This window comes from Dermacentor andersoni, chromosome 11 (assembly GCF_023375885.2).
Source record: "Dermacentor andersoni chromosome 11, qqDerAnde1_hic_scaffold, whole genome shotgun sequence".
NCBI lineage: Eukaryota > Metazoa > Arthropoda > Arachnida > Ixodida > Ixodidae > Dermacentor > Dermacentor andersoni.
Genome location: NC_092824.1, coordinates 85,190,482 through 85,204,276, shown reverse-complemented (window position 1 = coordinate 85,204,276; position 13,795 = coordinate 85,190,482). Strand labels below are relative to the sequence as shown.

Here is a 13,795-nt window from a genome sequence, read left to right as displayed (position 1 = left end):
TTAAAGAAAGCTCTATTTAGTTCCAGCTCTTACTGTAAGTAGTCAAATAGTAGTCAATAAGTAGCTAAAATATCTCGTTTGAAACAGACACAGTAAACTACTAATTTACTATGTTTATTAAAGCTTTACTAGAGTTGTTGAGCTACCTTAAAATCAAATTTTCTGGTATTACTATAGCAAATTTCTTCGAACGGAAACCGCCGAGATTATTTCATTTAGGAAAGCCTTTTTCTGTCTGTTTACACTAAAAGAATTTTTTTGGCAGTACTGATCCTTAATGTGAAAATTTTCATGAACAATCTGAGTGAAATAAGATTTGTTCGATTCCTTACAGGGCTCAATTAAAAGCTATTTGCAGTCTCCCCGGTAAAAGCGGCAGACGGATTTCTTATTCTCGAGTCCAGGAGCCTTCCAAAAAGATACAGCTGCTCGCCAGCCCGGTCAATGCCACTGAGAGCTCAACTATCTATACAGGTAGAGTTGATGCCTGAATTGGTCGCGTGTAGTAGTATTGTAGTAGTACTGGTATTGTAGTAGTATCCGCGACTCCACGGGACGTTCCTTGACCTTCCACTTGCCAACACTGCCTAATTAAGGTAAATGACTTCCTGGTTTACTCGTTATTGAAATCCGGTAGCTAAGTTCTCTCAGCGTCACGGCAACAAAGCTGGGCTCACTAACTACCACACCGTCCTCTCTCGCAGTACGCAGCGTCACCTGGTGGCGTAGAGCGTTGGCGAGTTTACTGCGACCTCGCGTTTCATAATTCACACATCGCACGAGCTCGACGCAGGCCCAGCGTGCGTTCCCAATTTAGCTCCGGTGCCCCAAACACACCGTTCTTCTCGACCGTCACTGTCCTCGCGCCCGAGGTCACTTAACGCGCTGCGGGGGCGTGTTTTGCTCCTACTATTTTGTCGGGTAGCCTATGCGCCTTCGTCCTATCCGGAGCACGCCCCCGGAGGCGTGGAGAATGCGAGGCGACTGCGAGGCAGCCGGAGAAGCGAGATCGTCGTTTATTATGCACGCTGACGACGTACACGTTCGTAGCACATGGCGCTCGCGTATAGCGTGCCAATAATTGCATGCAGTCCGCTAATTGCGCGCAGCGACGCAGAAGCTGCTGCACGCAACCTTCCAACTGCAATGCAGGCATTTTCACTAAAGTTCTCTCTCTCTCTCTCTCTCTCTCTCTCCCAACTTCTAAGCTGGCTTTTTTTTTTTTTTTTTTAGGTGGGGGTGGGGGTGGGTTAAGCGTGCGCGTGTGCACACTGCACGCAAAAGTTTAGTAGATAGCCTCCACCCATTTTTTTTTTTTTTCAAACCACATGACGTAGCAGCTTTTTTTTTTTATTATTATTATGCAGCCCCCGCGACTGAACAGCGTCAAGCAGAAACGACGTCTGACACCTGAGACAACTGAGACAAAGCGGAATTCGCAGTCCCAGTTACAAGCTGCACTTTCGCAGATCCCGGTAACATACGCAGAAGCCGGTCTCGTTTTTAGAGATGGTTTTCAGGAGTAAGACAATCTTCATCACTGTTTGCACAACACAAGCTCTTTTATCTATTCGTGACCTTTGCGTAGAGCATCTTAATGCTGCCGTTTACGTACCCGCCTTTGGCTGCTGATGTCCGCGCACCTGAAATGTCGCATTAGTTGCGTGCACCGCGACCAAATCCAACAGTGCAAATGGGAACACCTCATTGACGTTCAAGCTAACAATAAAAAATGTATTCAAGGGTGCAAGACCGAAGGCTGTTTAACAAAAGTGCCCCGACGTGCTGCAAAAAACGGCGCACTTAGCGTTCCGCAGCGCAAATCACGCGTTGGCTTTGCCATTGGGCAACCACGTGCCCACGCCAGACGCATCTGTCTCTTCTGTCTCGCTTCTTTATGTACGGTAACGACGAAGGTGCCCTCTTATCTCATTTGCATTCGCGCTACGATTCACTAACCGCGCGTGCCAATGCGAACGACGTCAGGGTGCACCGGTACACGCGTCAGGCAGTGCAGCCAGCCTCCCCACCTACCTTTTTTTTATTCCTTTCTTTTATTCTTCGCAAGTAATCTATGGGCCAACTGTGATGGAGTACGCGTTCGCAGGCCGAACAGCAAATTTGTGCAGCCAGATGCATAAAGATTGCATGCGCAGCACCACGAAATGCAGGCACGCGCGATCCGGATCGCACCTTTTTTTTTTTTTTTTTTTTTTTACTTTGCGAATTGCAATTCGTAGATATGCAGGTATCAGCGAAGTTCTGCTTTTCCACTTCCTTGCGTTATTTTTTTTTTTTCTTGTCTGTATCAGGCTGTCTAGCGCTGCGTCGTCATACTCGCGGAGAGCTCTCTGTGGCAGTGAAGGAAAAGCTACGGAGGCAAAGCGCGCACAAGTGAGAGCGCTTCTGAAAAAAAAAAAGAGTCCCGTGTTTTCATCCACGTTGGCTTAAGCTGGCGGAGAGATCACATACACATCTCATAAGGAAAAGTTAGGTAAGACAGAACAGACCACTGAATGTGAACGTTTACTTACTTTGCGGCTTTTCCCCTTCCGCGTCTGGGCAAACGCGAAACCCTCGCACGTGGACGCTAAGCTGCGCCGATTCAGTGTCTGTTCCGAGCAACTGAAAGTACTGTCAAACGCTGGCGGACTACTTGGCGCGGTAAGGCATGTGCGGAAGCTCCGCTTCCGTAGCTTTCCCTTCACTGCCGCAGAAAGTTGTGTGCGAGTATAGTATGTGTGCGGCTTCTTTTCTTCTTATTCGTCTTTCTTTTTTTTACGTTACCACATTCGAGCTGCACAGAATTAAGGAACGAATAAAGGCGGGACGCACAATTCTCTTCCCACACGTTGGGCACGAGGTGTGCATTATGACTCGGCCATTTCAGTAAACTTACGTAACCAAGTACCGCCAACTTTAAGCTTGCCGCGTTCCCACTGAGGCATTCTTCGCAGTTTTCTTTTTGGTTCTTATCTTTTATTGCTTATGGCTCGCTTACGCGGTTCAACAGATCACGCGCGCAAGAAGTTAGCACACTGCAGGCGCGTGCGCAATGACGAGCGACCTTGACACGCCCTTGGAAACCAGTGCCGCTTTTGCAAAGCGCTCCGCGTGCAGGGCCAGGGACGTTCAGCTGCTTCGAGATAACGTCGCGCGTTCGTGTCGTTGCACTTTCAAGTTGCGTGCAGCGTGCGAAACCACAGGGCAGCGCCGCACCGAAACGAGAGACAGCTCCGCACACTAGCGTACAGGAGGGCGCCACGGTTTGATTAAGCTTGATAGCAGTCTCAAGATTATCTTAAGTACAATCAGCCAGTACGTTGTCAGTACTGATGACGAGGACGAGCGAGTGGGCACACACAAGCGCTAATTTATACAAATACTTTATTAGGAACAGGTGTGCATATTTAGAGGCACGCAAATTACGCAGGACAAATGATTTATTAGAAACAGGTGCACATAATTATAAGCATGCAAATCACAAATGAGCGTGATTTGCGTGCCTATAGGTATGCACACGTGTTTCTAGCAAAGCATCTGTTGAAGTTAGCACTAGTGCGTGCCCACTCGCTCATCCTCGTATTCAATGCGCTTAAAACAATCTTACGTCTTACCAATACGGTCGTACTTCGATGCTTGATAACAATGCCTACTTGTTCTCCGTATGAATTAGGCATATTCAACAAAACTCTGCGAAGACATTTTGCGCGTCAGTATTACGACAACGTCGCCGACTTCTTGCGAGCCAGTTTGGGAGTCTGAAACTAAGACCTCGCCGACAAATCCGCTTATCGAGACTCGAACAGAACAGAGTATACATGTGCACCGAACTTTTTTTCATATACAAGCACTGGCCGTCAACGTATCCGTACGCTAACATCTCCTTTTTTTGTCGTGTAAGTGAAAAGAGAATATTTTAGGACGATATTTGATTTCTGATCCAAACTAGGTTATAGCGCAGAAGCTGCAGCCGCTGAGTGTCATTCGAACGCGGTGAAAAGCAGTCGCAAATAAGTTTGCAAGTACGTGATATTGAATTGTGTATCACCCATGAAAAAAGAGTGCATCGCGAGAGCTCATGCTGAAGGCAAGGAAGTATTAATTTGGCGGCGGCTAAACGTCACAATGTTCTCCCTCCATGCTAACACCCCTAGCTACAATATAGCTTTATTGTACACTACAATTCGACGACTGGTGGCAGCAGTGCGCCAAAATTAGTGAGGGAACACTATTAGTGAGGCCTTCAGAAGCCTCAGTACACTTGTTTTATGCTGTTGCTCTGCTCACAACAAATGCACTTTTGTTCAAGTGACGCTCGTAAATGTAGTAGAAAAGTGGGACCCACGGGGGCTCAAAGCATTTCACGTTGTTTTCTACTTAGATTAGCTTAGTGACCGCAAGCCCCACCACCACAAACCAGTATGCCGCTGCTGCTCCGCCCAAACTGCGCGTTATTATTACCTTTACCTCTGCAAGTATTGAACTGCGGTGAGCGACTTCAGCGACGCAAGAATTTTTCACACATGTAAATGGGCCGATTGCATCTTTACTAGAATGATCTGCCGCTTAAAGCACGGGCTGAAGAGAGCGTTTATAGTGTCCCTGTGTATAGTGTCCCTCCCACGCGCAGTCAGTGCTTACTCTCTCCCTTTTTCCTCTTTCTAGTCCCCTTTCTCCCACCCCCAGTGTAGGGTAGCAAACCGGGAGCTCGTCTGCTCGACCACCCGGCCTTTCATGTTCGTTTCTCGACTTGACCGATGGATGGCGAGAATATTTAGCGTCAACCGATATGGAAAGAAGAAAGGGAGGTGAGTGCATTGGAAAGCCACGAAGAGAAAAGGAGGTGAGCGGAGGCAGAGAGCACTGCGGAGTACTCGGCGCCTGTTATCGGCGGGCCATTAGTTGGCCGCGCCAAACGCACTGCAAGATCGGCGAGTCGGCGCTCCTGTATATTTTACTACGTCGTCTCAACGAACGCGCCCATCAATACGGCTGCATAAAAGCAGGTGCACTTAGCGGGAAAAAAATCGGAGTACAAAAGGGGGGCGTAAGGGCCACAGCTGAGTAAAGGGCCGTTGAAGATTAAAAGAATCAGTTCGGTTTTATTCAAGGAATGGTGCGGCGTGGGGGCGTAATTGTAGCAATGGAGGCCTTTACGTGTAGTGTTTGTTGTTTTGGTGCGTAATTCCAGAGTACAGCACCGGTGACTGGTGCAACTGTAGTGGTACATTAAGAGGCATACGCTCGTAACAGAAGCTAACGCCGGTATACGACCTGCCCTTAAACGGCCCTTCTCAAGTGAAGAACTCTAATGAAGTGATTAATTAGCGCTTGTCCTTCATACCCTCCCATGCGAATGTGACTTCTTCGCGCTACACTGTGTTACGACTACGTTTAACACACTATCCAATGAAGAAAAAGAGGTTTTACTAGATGCGTATACGGGCAGTCTCGTTATGCGTGTGATGTCCTGTATTGAGCCTCGTCGGGCGATGGCGTAGCTTCTGTAAAACGGAAGTCTGCGGGAGACCTCGAGGAAGAGCGTCTCGTGCCGTGAAACTACGGCTACAAACTACGACAAGCGTCTTGAGCTACAGCACTGTCCTCGGATCGCGGCGGGGGCGGCCTGCTTCTATGCTGCGCGTAACTAAGACGCTTCTAGCATTCCTGCAGAATACAGGCCTTCCCCGAACGATACTCAATAAAACACATTGACGTCGCTTGCTAGTGCGTTTGGCGCGCTCCTTCGCGCAAGCGCATTCGGGCATGTCTTTTTTTTTCTGTCTCTTTCTTTTCAATCTATCATCAAAAATTACACCTGAAGTAGCACACTAGTCCCTATAGGCTAACTTCTCTAGTTTCGCGTCACATATTTATTTTTTTTTTTTTTTTGTTGAGGTGGTTTGTGCAAGGACAGCACCCAATCAGCGTCGGACGAAATTTTCTTTTTCTGCAAGGCAGAGAGCTACCGCGTCGCAAGTTGTACCAATGAGGAAGAACGACAGCCTGGTGTACCCAACAGCAGTGGAACGAGGGGAGACATGCATATTTATGGAAAAGCGCTGAAAGCGAGAGTTACGAAACGCGGCGACAAGGTAATGCCATCAACGCCCGAAACAAAGTTGCAACATAAGCGCCCCGTGAGCTCGTTATGTCCCGGAGAGTTGGAAGCGGCTATTTCGCGATGGGATTCAAGTTGAAGGGCCTCTTTGCAAATGCGAAAGCGTGGAATCGCGGCTTTGGGGATTTTTATTTTTTTTTTCAGTGCTCGGATATTTGGAGACGCCCCGTGGTGCGAAGATGAACAGACGGACGGTCACTGGCTGCGAAGGATAATCCTATAGGCTGTTGCCTTACTTAGAAACTGCCGCTCGTCAAGAGAGTATCCACGTCGGTGTTTCGGGAGGCATGCTTTCGGGGGCTAGTGTGTTCAAACACGTCGTTGCGCAATCGGCTCAACCGCTAGGGGCCATACGACACAATAACCCCGTTGCAGCGCGTAGACTAGTGGCAATGCCATGCCGTTACTAGTGGCACGAGCATCGAGTGAGACTCTTGTTTCTTGCGCAGCAATTCCGGTTCACCTCCTGAGACGACCGGCGAGGAAATTCAGAATAAATAAAAAAAATAGTAGAGAATAAAAATCGTGGGTCTCATTACAGGTATGATATGAGAGCATAATTTAGTTACAAGTTGAGTTACTCGATAATTGGAATTAATTAGAAATCACTGATTACCGGAACCTAAGCACGGAATCTTAGAATTTAGAGACCCGCCACGCTAGCACGACTTTGGCGAAATTCCTGCAAACCCGGAAGTAGAGAGCGGAAGTAATGACGTCACTAATGACGTCGCACACAAGAAGGTGGTATGATATTTAACCGGTTAATTAATGGAAAACAGTTGCCTCCGAGTTCGTTTCGTGCGTTTCGTTCGCCTAAAGCTAAACTAAGGAACATCAACGCCGAGGTGCGAGGGCCACTAAGAGACACCTACGTCAAAGGTCAAAGTCGCTTGCCGTTTTTCTTTAGTTCTTCTTGTTATATTAAACGAGTTCTTCTCAGGACAAGGCGGCGCGCTCGACTACCAGTCGCAGAGTCGCAGTCACTTCGACAGGGACGGAACCGGAAAAACAAATTTCTCGCACTGAAATTTCGTTGTACAGGGAAAAAACCCGCGACGCGGTCGAAACTAATACGCAGCTCTTTGAATACGGCTCCTCTCCTATAGCCCCCCTCTCGCTTTGGAGGCGCTATGAGTCAATCACTCAGTCAACGAAAAATTGCGATCACTCCATCAATATTTTCTAGCACAACGAAACATTTCGTCCAGCGTTCTTTTAATTACTAAACTGTATGCTGTGGCGGAGACAGAGAGAAAGAGATTGTTCCTGTCGAATTTCCCAGTTGGAAAGACTGACGCTAGCACGTGCACAATACGCGCACATAAGTTGTTTGCACAGAAAATACGAGTAGGTGACAAAGCTATATCTGCAGAGAACCATCGTTTACTGATGAAAGACATTTTGCAGTCAAGTGTATTGTGACACGGGTAGGGGGGGAAAGGAGGCATTTCACACTTATGAGTCCAACGATATGCCCACTTCACTGGTGAGGGATTAGATCACTTACAAAAACATCGAACCGAACGTATCGCTCGTTGGCACGTATGAAGGTGGGCCCACACGACCAATTTCAGTCGGCACGAGAAAAGTTTAAGATGTTCTGCCACCACTGCGTTCTACAGTGTTTCGCGCTCTTGAAACACTTTGCATGTAAAGCTGGTCATATCATAACCTTTCAGTGGATTCCATCGCACCGCGACAGAAACGCGGGGGAGGCGGCTCCTAAGGGCCGCAATCACTGAAATTCCCGGATTTACACAAATTGAAGCGTCGGCATCAGCAAAGCGGTTTGTTCTAAAAAGCAGGAAAAAATCCCGATCTTCTTCCCATGGACACTGACATTTTGTACTATATAAACTCTAGACTTCAAGAAAGGCTTCCAGAAACACAGTAACTCTAACATTCGAAACTCTAACATCAGTTAAAACTGAGCGTGGCGTAGACAAACAGTCCCCTTTACCGCCTTGGTCAAACTACAAGCTCCCCTTGCGAGAACATGTGGCTCCGTGGAATCGATAGGACAACTTTTGTTGGACTGTAGAACGTGCAGTGAGTAAATGACCATGTGCAAGTCGAGTGTGGCTACAATCTGTGAAGGTTCTTCGACACGAAGGCGCGCATTATGTCCCTGGTACTCTGCAGCAGCGCAACGTCAAGCACTCCGTTTGCTGTTTGATTACCTTCAATCAAGTGGCTTTCTCTCAAAGCTCATGCTGCTATTCAGAATAGGTACACCGTGTAAAAAAACCACCAGTGAAGTCAAGGCAACTAAGATATTCAGACAAGTAAGACTCAAAAGCGAATCGGCGATATCAGTTTGTTCGTATTGCTTGCTTGTTTATTTTCCACATTTTCTGCCTTTCTCTCCCCTCTTCCTTACAGGGTAGCATGTGGGCGAACACTTGTAAGCAAGGAAACAACTCTGCTTCTAAATAAAGAGCTCTCTCTCTCTCTCTCTCTCTCTCTCTCTCTCTCTCTTTGAAGCAGTGAGATCAGCATTTGTCAATCACCCACATGAAAGTAATGAACGCACTTTCACATTACAATGTACCATACTCTAATGGTTCACGCAGAGGAAAGACCCAACCCAAGAGTCGTTCCCTATCTCTGCAAACTTCGTTTACGCCTCACCCTACCACACCACCGCACCTCACATCACCTACACTGGGATTCCGCGCTATCCAGATCGGACCCACGTGACCAGTGCAGGCTCACGTGGCGCAGGCAGGAAGAACAAAGGCTGTCTGTGTTGTTGCTTCTTTTTTTTTTCATCATAGATTATACGTTCAAAATTTCTTTCAAACCATCGACGTTAACCTAGCCTAGAGGGCTTGAGCTCTATGTATTAAGCCAGGGTATTAGGTAAATATGTATTAAGTACACTGCGTTATGGTTCGAGATGACTCGAACACTCTGCCGAGTTGCAATAGCTAATGCAAAATTTTAAAGTGACGCGAGATCCCTCACAGCAATAAAAGTATTGCCGCCTCGCACAGTTCTGAAGTTAGCTAATGGAACCTTGTTCTCCCTCGACCCTGGCGAGAAACGTCGAAATTGAGTGTTTTTTTGTCATGAATTGGAAATGCGGACAACAAACAACATGTTGCGCAGAGAACGGCGTCCAGTGAGCGCCGGCAACGTAGCCGAAGAAACGAGCGTAAGTTTTAGGCATTCTTAAAGTGTCTACACGACGGCACAGAGAAAATAAATGCACACAGTGTTATTACGGCCAGCTTCAACCGAAAGTAATCGACTTAAATTCGCATCAATGTACTACCTCCATTTTGGTGCTGCAACCGCTTTCTTCTTTTAATGATGGAACAATTTTCGTATTATACGATTGTTGCCTAGGTTTTGCGAAATTCGTGCAAAAGGTTTTTGCCGTATCGAACCACCCGCATTGCTCAGGTATTCTTCACGCGTCTACGAAAATGTCTTTCTTGTAAACCGATTTCACACATATCTTTCAATGCCAACGGGTTCGCTCAAGGCAAAACATCTCCTATTTTCTTCCCCTAGTGCTCCGATCGAGTGCTGCAGACAAGCTTCGAGTGCACTGTATATCATCCCCGTTCTCCGCGTACCAGACTACAAGAGGCATTTACCTTTATCGGTCGGTTCGCGCCGTTTGCTCGCCGGCGTTTTGTCCCACGACGACCAGCGGCGGGATTTATCCGTGACGAGGTCGGATCTCGACGACGACAACACCGCAGCCTCGCATGTACAAACAAAGGCGCGAGTCGCGAACGAATAGCCGACTTCGCGGGGGCGCGACAGAAGTGCCGATCGTCAAACACCTGCGACAATTTTCTCGGACGCCCACGTGTCTCTCTTCTCTGTCACAACACCACTCGATGCAGCTTCTTGCCGAACGCCGCGATGTTCGCTCGTCCGTTTGTCGTCACTGCTACAAGAGACCCGCGACGCTGCCGGATCAACACTGGAACTCAAAAAACACCCGGTATCCCCGGTATCGCAAGAAGGCGTCAACAGCGCGGTGTAACGGTTCCGTAAACACTCAAGGAGTTGGTTTCGCTCGGGAGCAACGCGCTCTCTGTGTCAGCGTCGAAGGGAGCCGAGATCGATTTCGCGGGCTCGAACTGTATCGCCGCTCGCCGAAACGGAGACCGACGGCCAAGTGCGGAACGTGCTTGAAACGTTTCGATTTTCTTCCCCACGGGGACTGTTGGACGAGACACAACAAAGTCCACCCCGACGTCGTGCTTTCTTTTTCTTTTGTTTCTTCGAGCGCAAACGACGTTGCGAGCGACGAGCCACGTACGGTCTTCTATCTCATGCAGTTGCAGTGCTATCCTCGTGCACTTCGAAACACCATTGCTTCTTGGGTGCAGTCAAAACACAGAGGAGCCTAAGTCACAGGACAGCAGGTCAAAGGGTCACGCAGCGGCGTGCAAGTTGCGTGACAACGTGTTTCGACGAGTCGCCGTGCACGTTCTTGAGTTCCACGAGCACTTCGCCCGAGTGTGACGTATTTTTTTTTCTCTCTCTCTCTTTTTCGGGCCCCTCTTGGAAAACGGTCAAATACGACGTGAGTGCGTTGTCGTCGTGCCGGCGACGAGACCACGTTGTTGCTTGCGCATAGTTGGGTCCGCGGGCGCCGAAAACGCTCTTTTTCACAAACGCGCCAGCGACGTTTGCACCGCGAACTTGCAAGTGACCCTCACGTGCGCGGTCAACCGGTGTCTAAGAACCGCCGGGAAACAGACACCCGTGTGCGCGTGGTGTACTCACACCGCGAGTTCTCGAGGAGCTCCGAATGCGCGGTCAAACTCCGGGCTCTTTCGAAGACCACGACTTCGCTGTTTTGTAGACACGCAAGCGCACAAATACGGCTCAAACTGCTTCGCAGGTTTTCGAAGCAATTTTCCGCCAAGCACAGCTGCCACCGCCAAAGGCCGAGCCAAGGAGACGTGCAAAAAAAAAACAACACCGCGCACTGTCCCTTCTTCAAATCATGCCTCAGCTGTTGCCGTTCGCGCAGCAGCAGCAGCGCTGCCGAAAGCCGAACGGACGGCCGCCTTCATCTATCTTCCAACGAACGTCCCGGGCTGCACGACCCTCGCGGCTGTCGAGCCGATCGCACACTGAAGCGATGTCTCCGACGCTGCGGGATTGTAGGTCCGAGCGAGCGCCAACCACCGCTACCTCTCACTCCTCCGCGGCGACCACCCTTTCCATATCAACTCACCCCCGCCCCCTCCCCGAGTTTCTTTTTTCCCCACGCAAGATGGCGCCACTCACCAGACTACAGTGCGCCTGCGCGAGGCTCTTCTCGCTCGAGCTCCGCCGCTCGGGACGCTTCGTTGCACCGCGCTGCCCTGTCTCTCGTAACGCTTTTCCGCCGGCTCCAGGCGTTCGCCGTTACGCTCCGTCGTTCGTTCTCCATTCGCTGGTATTTACGCGGCCGTCTGTACCTCTCCCGTGTCTTCGTTCTCTCGCGACATGAGCCAGCCCCCCAGACAGCTCGGTCGCGCGCTGCAAAAAAACCGCGCGCTCCTCGGCACCGGAACAGGCACTCCTTCGTCGTAAAGAGAGAGTCTACCAAGCCTTCAATGCCCCTCCTACTAACAATAGGACGGCGTCTTCTGGAAGTCCTTATTCTTCACCGTGAACACGTCCCCCGAGAAAAGGGAACAGCCTCACGGCAAATCAAATTATTCCTCCCCTTTCACACTGCACCGTTTTCTCTTTCGTGTCGCGACGAAGACATTTCGCCGTGTTGCTGACGTGGACAATGAAGTCGTATTGACGCGGAATGTTGTGTTCGCCTCTATTTTCTTTGGACGCTGCTCCGGCTCCGTTTTCGTGGAAAGACGCCGCTAATTTTTTTTAGCGCGCTCCTGGAAGGTGGACTTCTTCTATTGCAGATGAGCGCGTCGTGCGGCACGCTCTACAGGAAACGGTGCTGCCGCGGCGCGCAATGCCCGGAAATTGCGACCGCCACCTTCAAGCTTGTCGGCGACACTGTGGGAAAAAGTGACGGCGGCCGACGGGGCGTGCCGTCATCCGTACACTTATGGAAAGGGGGAAGACGAAGCGGCGAGCAGGGCGGCGGCCAGACCGGCCATGAACCAGAGCTCGTCCTTCGCCCGTGGCTTGAGCCACATGCGCGGCGATGGTGGTTATAGCGGACGAGTACTTGCGGCGACGAATATGATGCTACAACACGCTCACTTCGAAATTTGTAAAGGAGTGGGGATCATCTGAAAGGGGGAAAATTTAGCGACAACAGATACACCGAGGAATAATGAAATCGCGTAACAATAAGGCTAGAATCATGTAGTACAGACAAGACGGAGAACCTAGAGCTCCGATTTTTTTCGTTTATTACAGCCATATGGAGCCGCCTTGTCTGTTGGCTTCATATGACTGCACTCTGAAAAAGGCGAGCCAAGGCAAAACTACATTCAACAAACTTACATGGATGGCATTATGTGGATCTCATTCACTGTGGGAATCGATTTAAACAACATTTCTTTTTTTTTGTCAGAGGGAAGTCTTTTTTATTTAGCGACTATTGATAATGACACATCAGAAAAGGACACACTCATGCACTACTGGAATCAGTTTAAACAATCATTTCTAATCACAGCTTAAGCTTAAACAGTGGCGCAGCAGCACCTCAGACAAGTCCGAATAAAATCAGAGCATCACACATAGTACACACCACACCGAACCCATCCCGCCCGAAGTGCCCATCACAGTACTTGTTTTCGCAAGTACACGACAACATGCTCCGACCACGCCATTTCTGCACCACTCGACTACGCGTGTATGCGAGCATAGCCTCGTATATTTGAATGAATGAATGGTTTATTTCATCATCAGTTCAAGCATACATATCCAGTGGTACAGCTGGAAGGGGTGGCGAAAAGGCAACTGAATGCCTGACAATGCGCCAATCCAGGCGACGATATATACAGGAAACGATAGTGTAACCAAGTGCGCAAACGTGTTAGAAACAATTCATCGCTGTCTGTCAAGATAGCTCCGCTTCGTGTTTTCCGCGTGAAATGTTCCGTGCATTACACGGTGCTAATCGGCGCCACTCGACGATGCCCCAAATCGCGCGCAATTGCCGGCGTCCGCGCCCGCATTCTTAAGGACGCCCTTCACAGCGTATCGAAGACGTTCCCGCTTCACTCTGCGGTTTTTTTTTTTTTAAGGGCGCAGTTCTTAGGCGCCTGTTTCTGTGACGAGCGTGGACTGCGACCTAAACGAGCGAATGAGCACATTGAAAGATGAAAGAGCGAAAGCGGACCGTGAGATTAAAGGACGCGAGCCACGAACGCTGGAGACCAATGAGAGCAGCCCCTTCAGTGACGTCCGCGCGGGAAACTGGTGTCATGCGCCCCCGTCCGACGACTGGACGCGTACTCGTATGTGGTCTCGGCCGGACCGCTCGTTTAGTCAGCTGGCGTCAGCTCTCGCTCGCGCTTGTTTTGCTTGCTCGGCTTGGTCCCGTTCGCACTTGTTTCGATCATCATGGTTTCCGACTGTTTTGTGATCTTATTGTATGCGCGACGCGAATTGCGTAGTACGCTCTGGAAGCTACGCGGCCCCAGCGATTACACTGGAATGTCCGACAAGTCATGTATAAATTCCGATGCGCTTGACCCGCAGATCAGATTTTCAACGATTGCCGAC

The 13,795-nt window shown here is 49.4% G+C and overlaps 1 long non-coding RNA gene across 1 annotated transcript in view; it reads right to left on the bottom strand.

Annotated features, from left to right (window-relative positions):
* LOC140214117 (uncharacterized) overlaps positions 1 to 11,302 on the bottom strand; it is a 113,508-nt gene extending 102,206 nt beyond the window's left edge. The window contains exon 1 of the long non-coding RNA XR_011891048.1: positions 9,733 to 11,302. This is a non-coding gene — a long non-coding RNA (uncharacterized lncRNA). The remainder of the gene's footprint in view (positions 1 to 9,732) is intronic.
* Between the last annotated feature and the right edge of the window lie 2,493 nt (positions 11,303 to 13,795).